This window comes from Schistocerca serialis, chromosome 6 (assembly GCF_023864345.2).
Source record: "Schistocerca serialis cubense isolate TAMUIC-IGC-003099 chromosome 6, iqSchSeri2.2, whole genome shotgun sequence".
NCBI lineage: Eukaryota > Metazoa > Arthropoda > Insecta > Orthoptera > Acrididae > Schistocerca > Schistocerca serialis.
In genome coordinates this window covers 57,362,531-57,379,101 of record NC_064643.1, presented here as the reverse complement: position 1 = coordinate 57,379,101, position 16,571 = coordinate 57,362,531, and the positions used below count along the sequence as shown (strand labels likewise).

The window sequence follows — 16,571 nt, the reverse complement described above, 5'->3', positions numbered from 1 at the left end:
TTATGCGTCGCAATGGGTGGGAATTGCAGTGTTTCGAAAAGTGATCGTTTAATTCTGTTGCGCAGTGTAGTTCCTTCCCATATGTTCACTGGACTTACGTACTTTCATATATGTCCACTTACACGACTGAACATGTTGTGTTATCAACTAAGTGGCGCAACATAATTAAGTTCTGGAACATGGCTGAACTGTAGCTGAACAGCTCCTACCACAGTGGCGCATTAAAAATAAAAAAATAAATAAATGGATGTGAGCTCGTGGAGCCCGTCGCAAAGGACGCAAAGCATCATGCGAACTTTCTTAAAAATCTGCTCTGAATACGTCCGACCAAATTCTTAAACTTAAAACTCGACCATAGACAGAGAAGGTAGTTGATACCAGACGGGTAAATCGCCACCGATGGTGAGTACAAGTTCAACGGCGGGCATCCTTTGCGAAATGCTGTAAGCTACGACACACAAGTAAATACACACAGTTTCTCCCCTAGACGGGCACAGCTGTCACTGTATGCCCTTTCAATGAACATGAGTTTTGAGTCTGAAGGTTTACCTACTTTAGGCCTATCAGTCAGCATACCTCTTCCAAACGCCGAGTTGCTTGAAAGTAATGCGTACTCCAAAAACAAAGATCAACGTAACTCGTCTATTGACTCGGCCAGATAGTTAATGGAAAGCTCGTAAAAAAAAAATAAAGCCGGATACAACAACAAGAAGAAATTCATTGAAATGCAATGGTGGGCGGACTTCCAATGGAACTAACGAAACTCACATAAACTGATATGTTGTCAAGAAATTCCATTCGTAAATCCGGAACAACACAAAATTCATTACACTGCGTGTACCATCTCGCGTTATTCCCAAATCATTGAGTATGTTCAGGATAGTTCCCTTCGTTTCTTGCTGCTAAACGTAACTTAGTGTATGCACACCGATGAAACAATATGTACTCACAGAAAAAAAAATAGCAGCGCGAAAAACTAACGAATGTAGATTAATGAAATTCCAGGAATACATTTTTCTAGGTAACGTATGTAAGTCATTAACATTGCAAGATCGCAAGTTAATGCAAGGACGAGATAAGCTGAGGTTCAAATGGCTCTGAGCACTATGGGACTCAACTGCTGTGGTCATAAGTCCCCTAGAACTTAGAACTACTTAAACGTAACTAACCTAAGGACATCACACACATCCATGCCCGAGGCAGGATTCGAACCTGCGACCGTAGCGGTCGTGCGGTTCCAGACTGTAGCGCCTTTAACCGCTCGGCCACTCCGGTCGGCGATAAGCTTGTGAAATGCTGGTACATTAATAATTGGTCTAGCCATCAGAATGTTGAATGAAAGCATGCAAATGTGCATGCACTTTGTTGTACAGGTGTCCCATGTCAGTTTGTGGGATGGCGTTTCATGCCTGTTGCACTTCGTCGGTCAATATAGTAACGACTAATGCTGTTTGTGGACGACGCAGTCGTTTTCGTGCGATGATGGAACATATGTGTTCGAATGGAGAACACTGCCCAGGAAAAGGAAACATGTCAACACTTTGTAGAGTATGTTGGCTTTCAACAGCGGTACGTGGTCTAGCGTTATCCTGTTGGAAAACACCACCAGGAATGCCGTTCGTGATTGGTAGCACAACAGGTCGAATCGCCAGATTCACGTACAAATTTTCAGTCAGAGTGTGTATTATAAACACGAGATTGCTCCTGCTGTCAACCGAAATCGCACCTCAGAGCATAGCTCGAGGTGTAGGTCCAGTGTGTCTAGTACGCCACATATAGTTTGGTTGCTGGCTTCCTTCTAAACAAGACACGGCCATCACTGGCACCGACGCACAACCGTATTTCATCAGAAAACCCAACAGAACTCCTTCCTGCTGCATTCCCTGAACTCTCACTTGACACCAATAAAGTTGCAAATGGCGGTGATTTGGGGTCAGTGGCATGGACACAACATGGCGTCCGTCTCGGAGCTGTCGTTGAACTAATGGATTTGTAATAGTTCGTTGTGTAACTGTGATGCTAACTGCTACAGATGCAGTACGATACGCCAGAGTCATACGCTGAACATGATGATTTTCACTCTCGATTGTGTCACGTTGCCGTGCAGAGCCCTGTCTTCTTGCAACCATTCATTCCCATGACCACCGCTGCTAGCAGTCATGTACAGTAGCTACTTCCTGTGTAATCTTCCTGCAATATCGCAGAAGGAATCCAGCTTCTCGCAGCCCTATTACACGTCCTAGTTCACATTCAATGAAGCGTTCTTCAGTAACATCAACTCACTACACCAAATCTCAAAGCTAGCTATAGATCACGACCGTCACAGAGTGTACTTAAAGCAAATCTGATTTGCATCCCCATAGTGGCGCTACCAACACCACTCTTATGAGATTGGCGCGAAATTTTAATACACGTTATCTTTTAGATGTAGAAACAGGCCTACCAACTTATGTTTATGTTGTACAACTCCTTCTTGGTGTTGCGGTTCTTTCCCCATCAGGGTATTATTGTCACATACTTAATAATGTTGTGATTCACTTGTGCAACGCAACACAACAGCCATTCGGCGTGTCGTGGCTTGCGCAAGTCCTCTGTAAGTCGCCAGAGCTATATGGCACCAGATGTGTGTCCACAGGCTACGCAATTCCGGTGAATTAGTGTCCAATGATTTGTGGATGCAGAGCCTCTGCCCAATACTGTTCCATTGGGTTCAGATCAGGCAAATTTTGTAGCAAATGACATCATCGTGAATCCACTATCATGATCCTCAAAATGCTGTGGCACCATTCTGACCTTGTCACACAGTTATTTTGCTGGAAGATGCTATCGCTGTTGGGGAAGAAGACATCTCGCATGAAGGGATGCAACAGGCTCCTGTGCTGATGTAGCCTACAGCCGTTTGGCCTGTTCAAAAAAATGTGTGTGAAATCTGATGGGACTGCTAAGATCATCAGTCCCTAAGCTTACACACTACTTAACCTAAGTTATCCTAAGGACAAACACACATACACCTATGCCCGAACCTCCTCCGAACCTCCTCCGTGACTAGCCGCACAGCGGTCGGTTCAGTTACCAGCCCAAGTCGTATCGAGGTCAAGTTCAATGCCGACCCCCCCCCCCCCCCATCCACACACGATACTGCTGCCCCTATCAACCTATAACTGTGGCGCAGTCCAGCCATCCGCATGGATGACGGTGTATCTGGACACGACCATCGACCTGGTGTGCAAGGAATGTAATTCAGGCTTCAGTCGGCGAGGTGCCACATTTCACTGATCCAAGGTCCAATATCGAAGATCCTGTACCTATTTCACTCACAATTGCCTACGTCACTGCGATAACCTGAGAATACGTGGGGTTCGTCTGCTGTGGAGCCCCATGTTGAACAACGTGCATTGAACAGTATGCCACGAAAAAACCACCCTGTATTAGTACTGAACTATCCGTCTGCCAGAGACCGTCGTCTGGCCTGCTTCAGAGAGCACGCAATCCTCTGTCCTTCATGATCTCGGTGATCCACAATTTGTTGCCTGCTCAACAGCCGACGAACTTCGCCGTTTCCAAGATGGCCGTTTCCAAGATGGCCGTGAGGGCATATGGCATAGTTGTAGGTAAACAACTAAAATTCTCTCATATACAGATTTATTCACACTTAGCGTCTACACAGATACAAGTCTGGAGGCTAACTGCCGTTAGCGTCCAACATGCTCTCCAAAGCTCTCTCCTCAAAGATAGCACACTTACACACAGAACAAACATCGATTTTTATGGCGCTCTCTGCCACATAGCCCCCCTCCCCCCCCCCCCCCCCGCGCAGTATGGAGTACGTCCCTGTGAATGGGGGGAGGTGAAATGTTAGGAAGGTAACGCACAGTTCTTCTGCGTCAGGCGGAAGCGGTCGACTGGTAGGAGACTGGGGGGTGAAGCCCGGTACATCGACGGTGAAGTCAGCAAGCGACGCCGGCGGCTGAAGACGACGTCCCGTCCTGGAGTGAAGGTGTAGCACTTCGTCAGCCGGCAGGCAGAGAATCACCTTGCCAGAAGGCCTAACAAAGGCTCGCAAATTGCCACACGCAGCACTTCTGCTCAATTTAAAGCGGTGCACCACACGAGATTCTGCACTTCCTCCCTCAATATTGTCACATGCGAGTACCACACACACTGTATCGCCATCTATGACAACAGATGATTTATGTACGTCATCAGGGTGCACACATGTTGTGAATTCTTGGATGGCACCTGTACGAGCAATGATAGGGAGGCAGGGAGGTGTGGGAAAGCCATGGCAGGGCGAAGCATCTGCTAAGAGGGGGGTGGCAGGTGCACTAGACTGTGCAGGAGACAACCTCGGGCAATCAGCTGACAGATGAGGGAGCGTGACCGAAGGCAACGAGGAGCCAGCGTGGGTTGAACGGCGTGACAAAGAACTGCCACACGAAGATGGTAACACAATGGTAGAATCCAAGTGGTTGGCAGTTCGACTGCGAGGGCTGTGAGGAGTGAAGCCCCGAAAAGATTGGCCACTCGAATTAGATGAACGCGGAGAAGGAGCAGTGCTCAGCGGAGAAACACTCTGTGGAAAATCAATACCCAAATGCATGGTGTGGGAGATGGATGGCCACTCGAAGCAGGAGTGGGAGATATAGGAGCAGAATCAGGGAGGTTCACCTGAAGCTCAATGAAAGCTGGTTTCACTCGGTTGAGTGAGACCGTGGTCACAGAGCCTTTTATGAGGAGATCCATGTTATTCTCAGAGCGTTTGACGACCTTGTAAGGACCTGTGTAGGGCGACTGAAGCGGGGCTTTGACTGAGTCGTCTCTGAGAAAGACGTACTCACAAGAGTCTAGCGTGCGCAGTACGTACATGCGTGGAGGTGTATGAGCAGCTGGAGGTGGCGGCTGAATTTTGCTGCAGTGCAAGTGCACCCTCTTGAAAAGTGAAGGGAGTTCAGAGGGCCGTGGAAGTGGGGTCGGAGTGACTAATTCTCCAGGCAAAACCAGAGGTTGGCCATATACAAACTCGGCTACGGACCCCTTGAGGTCTTCCTTGAAAGTCGCACGAAGGCCAAGAAGCACGAAGGGCAGTGCCTCTGTCCATAGTGAGTCATGGCAATGCAGGGCAGACTTCAGGGTGCGATGCCATCGCTTGACAAGCCCATTGCTTTGGGGGTGGTATGCAGAAGTATGAATTTTGACAATACCACACATTTTACATAAGTCAGAGAAAACTGAAGACTCGAATTGTCGCCCCTGGTCAGTGGTGAGGTAAACAAGTGAGCCAAATCTAGAGTTCCACAAATCTAAGAATGCTCGACTTACTGTCTCAGAGGTAATGTTCGGAATAGGCACAGCCTCAGCCCACCGAGTCATCCTGTCAATAGCTGTAAACAAGTAACGGAAAGCCTCAGAGGGGGGCACAGGGCCTACGAGGTCGACATGAACATGGTGAAACCGGCCTGGAGGTTGGCCAAAACAGCCAAGGGGTGGAGAAGTGTGCCTGGAAACTTTGTTCTGTTGACACACCATGCATGCCCTTGCCCAAGACTGACAGTCACGGCGCATGTTTCTCCAGACAAACCGTTCAGCTACCAGATGGATGGAGGCTCAAATGGCTCTGAGCACTATGGGACTTAACATCTATGGTCATCAGTCCCCTAGAACTTAGAACCACTTAAACCTAACTAACCTAAGGACAACACACAACACCCGGCCATCACGAGGCAGAGAAAATCCCAGACCCCACCGGGAATCGAACCCGGGCATGGGGAGCGAGAACGCTACCGCACGACCACGAGATGCGGGCACGGGTGGAGGCTTTGACACCGGGGTGTGCTAATGTGTGTAGTTTGTCAAAGACCTGGCGTTGAAGGGGCTTAGGAATGAATGGCTGCAACGTACCAGTCGATTCGTCACACCACACTAAGTCAGATATGCCAGGGAAAGTAGAGCATACCGGTTGGAGAGAGGAGCTGTGGTCTGAAATTAACTGCATGGTATCGGGGTCTGCTGATTGCAACCGAGGTAGGTCCGTTAAGTCAATGAAGGTTGTGACAGCACCAACACGTGAGAGAAAATCAGCGACCACATTGTCCGCTCCTCGGATGTAGCGAATGTCATTTGTAAATTGCAAGATGTAATTGATGTGACGAAAGCGTCATGGGGGCGGATCAGCCGCAGGGTTTTTTATGGCAGGAACCAACGGCTTGTGATCAGTGAGCACATAGAAATCTTGTCCCTCAACATCAGTTCTGAAGTGCCTTATGGCCTCATAAACTGCAAGTAGTTCTCTGTCGAATGCTGAGTATTTCTTCTGCGTGTTGTTTAGCTTTTTTGAGAAAAACTGCAAGGGGGGTCGTAACATCGTTGTATGTCTGACTCAGTACTGCGCCGATGGCATTGTCACCAGCGTCAGTAGTGATAAACATTGTGGCGTCCGCCCGTGGATGAGCAATAGTGACAGCGGAGGCCAACAGCTGTTTGAGTTCATTAAATGCCTTGTCCATGTCTGGTGTCCATGGTACCTGGGGGCTGCCAGAAGTTTGTGGGCCAGCGAGAGCATCTGTGAGAGGAGCCTTCACAGCAGAAGCGGCTGGCAAATGTTTCCGGTAATAATTAACTGTTCCGATGAACCTGCGTAATTCCCTGTAGGTCTGAGGGCGTAGCATCTCGAGAACAGGCTTGATCTTGTCCTGTGGTGGTGTCAGACCGTCCGATGACACAACATAACTTAGGAATGTGATGGATGACTGGTGCAATTGAGTCTTTTTATTGTTCAGTTCAATACCAGCGGCTGCTAAAATATCTGTCGCGACTTGAACACGCTCCTCACTCTGTTCTAAAGTAGAAGCAAAAACCAATATGTCGTCCATATATACGAAACAAAAGTCTATATGGGATAAAGTTTGATTGATGAAACGCTGCCACGTTTGGGGTGCATTTTTCAACCCAAACGGCATAAATTTGTATTGGAACAGCCCGAAGGGAGTGGTTATGGCAGTCTTTTCAATGTCCTCCGGAGCCATAGGAATCTGATGAAACGTGTGCTTACAGTCGAAAAGAGAGAAGTACTTTGCACCTGCGAGCGCATGATTGAAGTCTGCGATGTGTGGGACCGGATATTTATCAATGATGGTGCAGTCATTTAAACGCCTATAGTCTCCAACCTTTTGGTCAAACAGGATAGGACTAGCCCAGCAACCGGAAGAAGGTTCAATTATTCCCTTTTGTAACAGATCGTCCAATTGTTCTTTTGCAATTTTCATAAATTCCGGCTTGAGGCGGCGTGGACGTTGCGATATGGGTGGCCCATCGGTTAGATGTAACCGATGAACTGTGCCGTTAGTGACTACTGCAATACGTGGCGCGGCACGATAGTCAGATGTCCGTGAAGCGGAGCAGGCTGTGGCGGACGGGCCAAGCTGTGGCGCTGAGGGCACGGAAGTACAGGTGTGCCACCAACTCGTAGACTGCGTAAAGGCCTCACACATGTTAACATGGGCGAGGTTGGTACACTGGTTCTTGGTGGCGGGCCGTGCCACTACGAGCGCTGTAGGCACGAGTGGGCGTGGCCGGACAGCAGATGGCCGTAGTTCATTGCCACAAGCTTGGAAAGTTAATATTCCATTCGGAACGCAAGGAGCATGAGCACTCGGGCATACCCTATCATTACAAAAGGGGGTGCTGACACAGTTTACAGAGTTGTCGTTAACGCGCGCGGGCACGGGAACACCAGAGTGGCACTGACTGACCTTGTCTGTAGCCGACGAGTCGTCTGCTTGTAGTGCCGCGAGGCGTTGTTGTGTGGAGGCCAACTCGTGGTGTATGTCACGGAGACGCAGCAGCATTTCCATACGTTCCGTCCGCAGCTTAGAAGACTTGGCGCACTCCACTAGCCACTTGTATGTCCAAGATTGCAGCTCCAAGGAAAGGTTTACACACTTCTTAGCACAGCACACATGTTTGGTGTTAGCCGAACTGTCACTCGGCGAAGCGAAAGGAATATGTTTGTTAAGGGAGGGGTAAAACACAGTATTTTGCACAAAATCTAGTGACAACTGATAGTGCTTGAGGAAATCAATTCCGAGAATAGGTTCTTCAATTGTTGACACTAGAAACGTCCACTCCAGCTTGCACTCGGGCGAAAGTTTCGCTGTATACAAAGTGGAACCCGAACACTGTAGGGTAGACAAGTTCACTGCACGAAGTACTGTTTTGTGTGGTTGCACTTTATTGGTTGCTAGGCGAACCGGCAGCAAAGAGACGTCTGCGCCAGTGTCTACCAGAAAACATACACCTGATCGTATATCGCGAACATAGACTCGACCACACTTACTGTTATTGTCCGAAACGGAGTGCAACGTGGGATGGTGCCCATTGTTTACATCGCAGGAGGTGGCACCGTAGCCTACCTGCGGTTGGAGTTTGGGTAAGAACACGGTGACTGGCATTTGTGAGCTTGTTCCCCGAATCTCGGGTGGAAGAAACAGTAAGGTTGGGCGGGCCTGTGCCCTTGTGGGTAGTTGCTAGGTGACGTACTATGTGCCCCAGAGTCTTCTGTCGTTGCGAGGAGTTGAAGGTGCAGGCAGGGCGGCTAGTTTAAAAAACTTGTTATCAGCAGCACTAGACAAGGGCGTGGCGTCAGAAAGCGTCTTAGTGCTGTCACGTCCAGAATGCAGTGCACGGAGCTCACGTTTCCTGGCGGTTTATGCTCTGTCGGCGGCGCGTAAACGTTCATTTACTGGCCTATCTTCATACGCAGAGATTGCAGTCTGGACAGGCAAAGGCAGCTTTTCAGTCCAGATTTCTGCGAGTGTGTCATCAGGCATAACTTGCTCATCAACGAGAAGACTGATGCACCGCCACAGCTGGGACAGAGACCTGTCGCCGAGACGCTCTTCGTAGATGAGCTGTCGCACATTTTCTCTCCTGGTTTTAGAGACGCGCTCCAGTATCGTTTGTTTCGCCACAGCATACTTCCCTGCTAGGGGGGGGGGGGGGAGGGGGGGGGGTTGCTTTGACCAGATCATAAATTAAATCGACACGGTCGTGAAGATGGTTCATGAGGCAGGCGAAGCGTGCGTCGTCGTCCAAAGCACAGACATTGAATGTTTGATCAACCAGGTTAAACCAGAACTCCGGGTGAGCGGGTTTGAAGTCTGATAATTTCGGCAGATTCGGCACTGCAGTCACTGCAGAGGTGCGCCTATTTCTTCGGATGGAAGTAGAGCATGCACAGAATTGTTGACCTGATTAGAAGCAACACAAGGATCCCACACACGTCCACTAGGATGCACACTCGGTGTGATATTTGCTGTTTGGCGAGCATTGAACACCTGTTGACTAGCCGGCGCGGAAGGATACACACGTGGCGGGAACTGATTCGAGTTTGAATTTACTACTGGATTTTCCAAAGTAGCAAAACCTCGCTCGACGCCACGAACTATATTGAATTGTGTGTTCGACACAGGAGTAGAAATGTTCCGACCAACACTCTGTGGAGAACACGTGGGAAGGTCCAGGCAAACAAAGCCAGAGTCCACGACCATTGGTGGTTGGAAGAAACTGGCGGCACTCGATGAATTCCACCGCATGTTCTGGCTGAAGGATTCCGAAGATTCTTGCGGCATGTCCACTACGACGGCAGGAGTGCTGGAGAGATGTTGCTGGAATCCGGGCGGCGGTGAATGCTGAAAGGCCATTGTTTGGAGCTGAACAAAGGCCCTCGCGATCGCGGAGAAACCCGACGCGGTAGGCGCGTAAATAACCTTCAGGCGGTAACTCGGACGCGTATTACACAAAAACGGGGTCACCAGTGAGGGAATATGGTACAGTTGTAGGTAAACAACTGGAATTCTCTCATATACAGATTTATTCACACTTAGCGTCTACACAGATACAAGTCCGGAGGCTAACTGCCGTTAGCGTCCAACATGCTCTCCAAAGCCCTCTCCTCAAAGATAGCACACTTACGCACAGAACAAATATCGATTTTATGGCGCTCTACGCCACAGCCGTTTCCAGGCACCTGGCGAAACGAATCTGTCCACTGTCACAGTCTCTCGCCTATGTCAATGCATTTTCCCATTTTGGACTTGTGTAGTCGGCTAGAAGCATCCTCCGTTCATCTTTTGACTCGTCGGTGTATCATATATTCCGACGATAGGGTGGGCCACGGTCCTTCGACAAATCCGCCACACCGGTGGTGATGTCCACGAACACCATATGAGCGATCCTCTGGTCACCGTGACTGGAACAAAAACTGTAGCCTTCCATGGAGGCATCGTTCTTGGATGATCTAAACAGTTAAGTCGACCGTTTGCGGTGGCCATAAGATCTGTATTCGAATATCGACCTGCCCAGGTTATCATGTACCACTAAATATCCCTTAAAGCTTGATACGTACTAATACTTGCTCAAGCACAGTGTCTGACTGGTCAATGTCCTATCCTCAAAAGCACTGATAAGGCTAAAAATGCACCCTTGTGCTACACATAAAGGTTAATTGAACTTGTTCAAATTTTTTGAACGATTTGCCTTCGCAGTACGTCCTGACTTTACAAGTTGCAGCGATCCCATACCACATCCTTCGTCGTAAATCGTGTTGCAAACGTTGCGCCGTACACAAATATAACAAATTGTTTGTAATAGAAGAGTGGCGCGTCCCATAGTGAATTACTCATGTTTGAGTGCGAAAGTCGGGACTTGCGTCATGTGTGGGATGACTTTTCCACGTACACAGAAAAGCAAATGACGTGGAAATAATACTTAACAGAACAAAAAATTCTGCCATTCGTCATCCAAATCAGTATTTACGCAGCTGGAACTACTTTTTCTTTAGCTCAGAAACGACAGATTTTGAGAACATTAAACTAGATTATTTATCTGTTAAATGATCTAATTACTGATATTTCGTGGAGTTGCTTCGTCTGAGGTAACATTTTAACCGCAAGATGCACGAAAAGTTTCAATAGCCGTCCAAGCAAATGGCGGCCGCAACTTGGTGGACACCGTAGCTGCTCTGGTCTCGGCTGGCAGAGCTGCTCGGTGAGAGTCGTCGAGAGAACGTGGCGCGTGCATGCGCCGTGTACCGCCCATGCAGAACCAGGGAGTCGCTCGACAGACTGTCAGCTACGACTCAGTGTGCGTCGGGAAGTTACCGCCGCAGGCAGTCTCTTCTCTAAACGTGTCACACGACCGAAGTATGTAGATGTCACCAGTACATTGGCGTAAGCGAAAAGACCTTTAGTTATTAAAAGAACTCTACTGGTATCAGATCATCATCATCAATCATTTCTGTCATTAAATGAAGTGGCCTACCCAATCACTCAGCTGTGTTACATCTGCGAGATCTTCTTCCATAAGGACGGACTTGACGATATCCAGGAAGCTGACAGCAGCGATGTTGCGGGGACCTTTGTCCCATCGTTCTATCTGTCATCTCCGTTGTCTGCTTCTATCTCTTGATCTTCATTCCGGCACCACCTTCGTCCTTCGATCATCCATCATTTCTTCTGACAACATGGCAGGTCCATTAACATTTGATAGTGGCTTTTCTCGTGATGACGTCTTTCACGCCGGAATTGTGCTGATGTCTCCTGATTTTTCTTGCAAATCCTAACACAGATCCGTCTGCGTCTCGCTATGCAGGGTCAGGTTTCCGTCTTGTATACTCATGAAGCGTTCAGGTCCGACAGCCTAAGTAAAAATAGGGTGGATTCTGATGCAGAAGTGAGGAAGATACGCCAGACAATGTAGTCTTCGCTGCAGTATGTTATCGAGACTAATGTAGCTGTAGACCAGCGAACATCCGAAGATGAAGTACCTGGAAGCATTTGAAATGTGATGCTGTCGAAAACTGTTAAAATCAGTTTTCCAGGTAGTCTAAAATGAGGAATGGAGTCCATAACTTGAACTGCTCAGTCGGTGAGCAACCAAACCTTCCAGTTGAACTGAATTATGTCTTTATTACTGAGTATCTTGTTGTAGCAGATACATAGACATGAACAGGTTAGCACGCGATACCAAAAGATTCTAGAACGCGGTTTTAGATAAACTGCTACCTATAGACAGACGCATGTCGACTATCACACTCACTCTGGCTTTCTGGGATCCACATCTGTGCTGGTCGTGCTTATCTTCCAATGTGACCGACCCACATTTCATCAGCTCATGGCCTCAGATACTTCTTATGTCTTTAATTCTGACTATGTATGGGGATTGCGTCCATTCACGTTCTTTAAATTCATAATTATGTGTTCCACTGTAATTTGTTCAGTGATCCTTTTCTTACATATATCGGCTGATTTTTCGCGTGGACCAAAACCCTGTAATTTAAAGGTAATGCTGAAAAGACTCGAAAAGCTTAACATCCGTCTAACGAAGGCCAAGATTTAGGGAGCTGTCATTATTTTTATATAAATTGAAATTTAAGTAAAGTATATAAAACTGCCCACCCTCCATCGTCCAAATGAAGCACATCACTCTGAAAATCCCCTAAAAGCGAAAGCGAAAGTGTGTTGTACTACTGTGTGTAAAAGATGTACTCACTCCATACTTGGCTCGTATATGTTCGATGTGGACTGAACCTTAGCACAAACCGAAATATTCAGGAAATTTTTTTCTGAAAATTACCTCTGGTTTCAGCACAGGACATTTAAGTGCTCATCGGAATGTTACCAAATACAGGGACAGCAGTATCTGAGGAAAAATATCCGAGGATAGTGTCACAAACTTAAGTTACGAACAGAAAATTGTTCTCCACTTATTCACATGTCAGTTAACGGCGACGCAACTTGATTTTATATAACGGAGAAATGTGGAGGGAACTTTCTAGTGTCGCTGCTCGATACGAGGAACGAGTACGCAGACGGTACAACGGTGTCCGCGCTATACATAGCATCTTCCTGTGAGTCGTCAGACACTGTTTCCGTGTATAGCTCAAACTTCGTCTGATAATGTCATATGTTGTCCCTGACAGCGGCCTAGTCCATCATTTTGCTGTTGTGGATTGAATTCAGCTTCAGTCTCGGTATGTGTATGGAGGGTGCTGGAGGGCCAGCGGCTTTTCCATGGTGGTGAGAGGGCTCCAGGCCGGGACCAACATCTATTCCAAAAACTGCTTTCCGTGAGAACAAGAAGTTGCCAATGAAAGTACATGAATTGTGCTACTGAGGTTGATTTGCTGAAAAGCTTGAGTGTTAATACAGTTCGTGTGGTAGTTTTGGAAGTTGCCAAATCGCAAGTTGCTGAGGGCGTATGTACAAATCGTGAAGTCTACGGGGAGGGAAAGATGTTTTGGAAGTGGAGTCTATGCAGCCAGGAGTGAGAGAAACACAGAGATGAAAAAGGTTGTTCTGCTGGTTTGGAGAACTGAGAAGCTGGTTTATTATAGAGCATTGGCTAATGGCGTAGCAAGTGCAATGTCTCAAGACGCCTCCACAGGGAAGGAAACGCAAAGCCTGGACAAACAGGGACTGAACATCATTCGTTAGTGCTCATTAGAATAAGAATTTATTAATATTACACAATTCCACATAAACCAGCAAAGTCAAAATGATGGCCCCAAAAACCAAAGCGCACGGTTATAAATTTCTAAATTAAGAACACCATAAGGCAAAAATATAGATTTGGTGATATTCACCAAATATTCTCTACATCAATGAGCATTTGAGAGTGAAATTGTATTATCGTAACAGTACAATCTTTAAATACAATCAAACAACTCTTAAAAGTTATAGCACTACCTGAAATAAAATGCACAAACTCAAAGCAACAAACCGAAGACACATAAATCAGGTTAAATAATGTTTTAAGAAAAGACTTATAAATCACTCGCAATAAAAATATTTGAATGTGAAACTTTTACGTATGAAACAATGGTAATAAGAAACTTGAAGGTGAAACCTTAGCTATACATCAACTGTAATAAGAAATTTGAAGGTGAAATGTTTACAAAATGTTCACAGTAAACTACTGGAAACGGTTCGCACTGGGCAGTAGAACTGATGGTACTCAACAAGATTGCGCCCCAGTAGCTCAAATTAACTGGCTCTAAAACATAGAGAAGACTGTTATTACAAACACTATAAAAGTAACATGTGCAATATATATACTTGGCAATTAATAGCTGAATCTCACACTCTGGGGATTAGATTTGTGGATTACATGCACCTCTTGCTACAGTACCACTCTGTTTTACAATATAAGATAGAACAAGTCAAAATAAATTCCTCGTACCAGATATTTTAACAGAGTACTACAATAATTAGTATAATTTTTCTTCATTTAGAAGAAACAGAATTGTTCTGATTGCAAAGCCAGGGCAACTCCATATGGCTGAACGTTAGAAGTCACACCAAACTTTATTGACAACGGCGAAATTCAATGAATGTCATAATATGTTCGTTTGTTTTAACAAAGCACCAACGCAACAAAAAGCAAGCAATAAATAGTAGGTGCGTAATCAAAAGGACGTTTTGCCACAGGAGGCAGAATCTTATCAAAGAAATCAAATGATTTAAACAACAATATGATAATTAGCCGTTATCAGCTTCTGTCGTAGATCAGGCCCGTTAATATTACAGAAATTAGTGCAGCTTGCAAGACGCCCGGACTGATTGCAGCTACAATAGCGCTGCTGCATCGCTAATTGCAAGCGACAACTCGAAGCTGCTCACCGGGTATTGATGGAGAGATGTGTGGTGGCACACGGAGTAGAACTCTTGCGCAGATGACGGTCTGCAGCACCAGTCCTCAGACCACCGTGGAAAAGGCTCCTCTTTCCGCAATACCACTAATTACGGCAGAATGAGGCCCACACCGCCGCTGTCGGAAGGGTAGCTAACAACCCCGGACCGCCCAGTGCTCTGCACACCCCATAGTTTTTCCACCTAAGAACAACGTGCTTCCACATCTGACTGTCTGAGAGAAAGTAAGCTAACCAGAGACCTCTTAGAAGCTGTCCGGGTACGCCCTCTAGGCAAAGATAAGCGCACACAACAGTCTGGCACAATAGATCGATTCACAGCACGTATCAGCCTCTTCCCCATAAACACAATCCCTTGGGATTACAAAATGCACAAAACCAAAACTAATCATTGTCATTGCCTTCACTTGGATGAGGTGTACCCCCTGGCAAAGACCTTGATTGACATCTCTCAGACATGTCATGGACGTGTAAAACGAGGCACAAGCTTGCCTGTAGCCTTGCTTTCAACGTGTCGGTTCCCAAAGTTCGTGATGAAAACCACATCTCCCACATTGCTTTCCAGGCAACCGACGACGGCTGTACCACACCGGTTCCCTTTTATGGGCCCTTTGTATTTTATTCCTAGCCCTGCGCCACTTATCCTTGATAGACTCTGGAGATACTTCTTCCAGGAACAAATCTGAAATTAGCAACAGGTTGGATAAAGAGGAGTTCAAAGAATACGTGAACATGGGCGACCTTGGGGTTGCTTGATGAGTTTCTTGTTTTGCTGTATTGAACGCCAAAATAAGCCATTGCAAGGCGTTGTTACATTTAGTATGGACTTCAGCATGGTTTATATTCAGCATCTTCTCTAAAGAATGTCTGGGGACAGTAAGGTTTTGTCGTAGCATGGCTAATGCCTTGTTGAAAACAATACTTCCGAAAGTCCCTGAAAGTACATGCTGGAGTATTATCGCTCACCTGAACCTTGGAAGGAGTAAGCAGTGAAAATATATTTTACACGTTCTTAATAAGGACGCCATGACTCCTCTACCTGGCAGAAACCACACAAATCGGGACAAGGCACCTACTACCACAAATATGTATCTGTTACCTGCTTGCGTCCGGGGCAATAAATAAACGCTCATTTGGCTGCTGCTCTGCTGTGGTAGACCAGACCAGCCCCATTTGTCAGTCACAATTAGGTTTAGCAGTCTTACAACGCAGGCACTAACCCACTATATTCTGCACGTCCTTATAGAGAGGCCGCCACGTTAATGGTTTCTCGATCTTATGTATTGTTTTATGAATAACTAAGAGTCCCCCTAAAACCGACTCACGACAGTACCGGAACGTAAATGGGACCAGCGCCCTTGCAGCCTAATTTTTAACTGCCCGTCCTTTTTAGTTCACAAACAAAGGCTGCCCTGAATTAGTTGATACCCTGGTACATCACAACCAGATTTTAGAGGACCTTTAATAAGCCCGAGCTCGGGATCGTGTTTCTGGTGTTACTGTAGGTCAGCGAACAGGCTCGGTATCCCGGCAAGCGAGAAATTACAGTTGATCCATTCCTGCGTTCCTTAATTTAGTCGTACCTTACATCTAGGTCTGTTTATTAACCTCCCTGTTTGCATCTGTTTCAGCATCACAGTCTGTTTCTGTGTCATTGCAAGTGTCCCGTTTTCCTAATTGTGTGTTTGCCCTTATTTGTGTACTCGTTTCTTCTTGCTTTTATAACTAGGGTAAGACATTCTCGGTTATGTCATGCTGTATGCTCCAACCGTCCGGGTGTCCTAAAATTTGCCCTATGTTGTCATATTCCGTTCGTGGTCGTGTGTGTGTGTGTGTGTGTGTGTGTGTGTGTGTGTGTGTGTGTGTG

General features: G+C 46.7%; 1 protein-coding gene across 1 annotated transcript in view; it reads left to right on the top strand.

The window, feature by feature from the left end:
* Positions 1–16,571, top strand: part of LOC126484260 (zwei Ig domain protein zig-8-like) — a 442,308-nt gene that overhangs the window by 413,893 nt on the left and 11,844 nt on the right. The window lies entirely within an intron of this gene.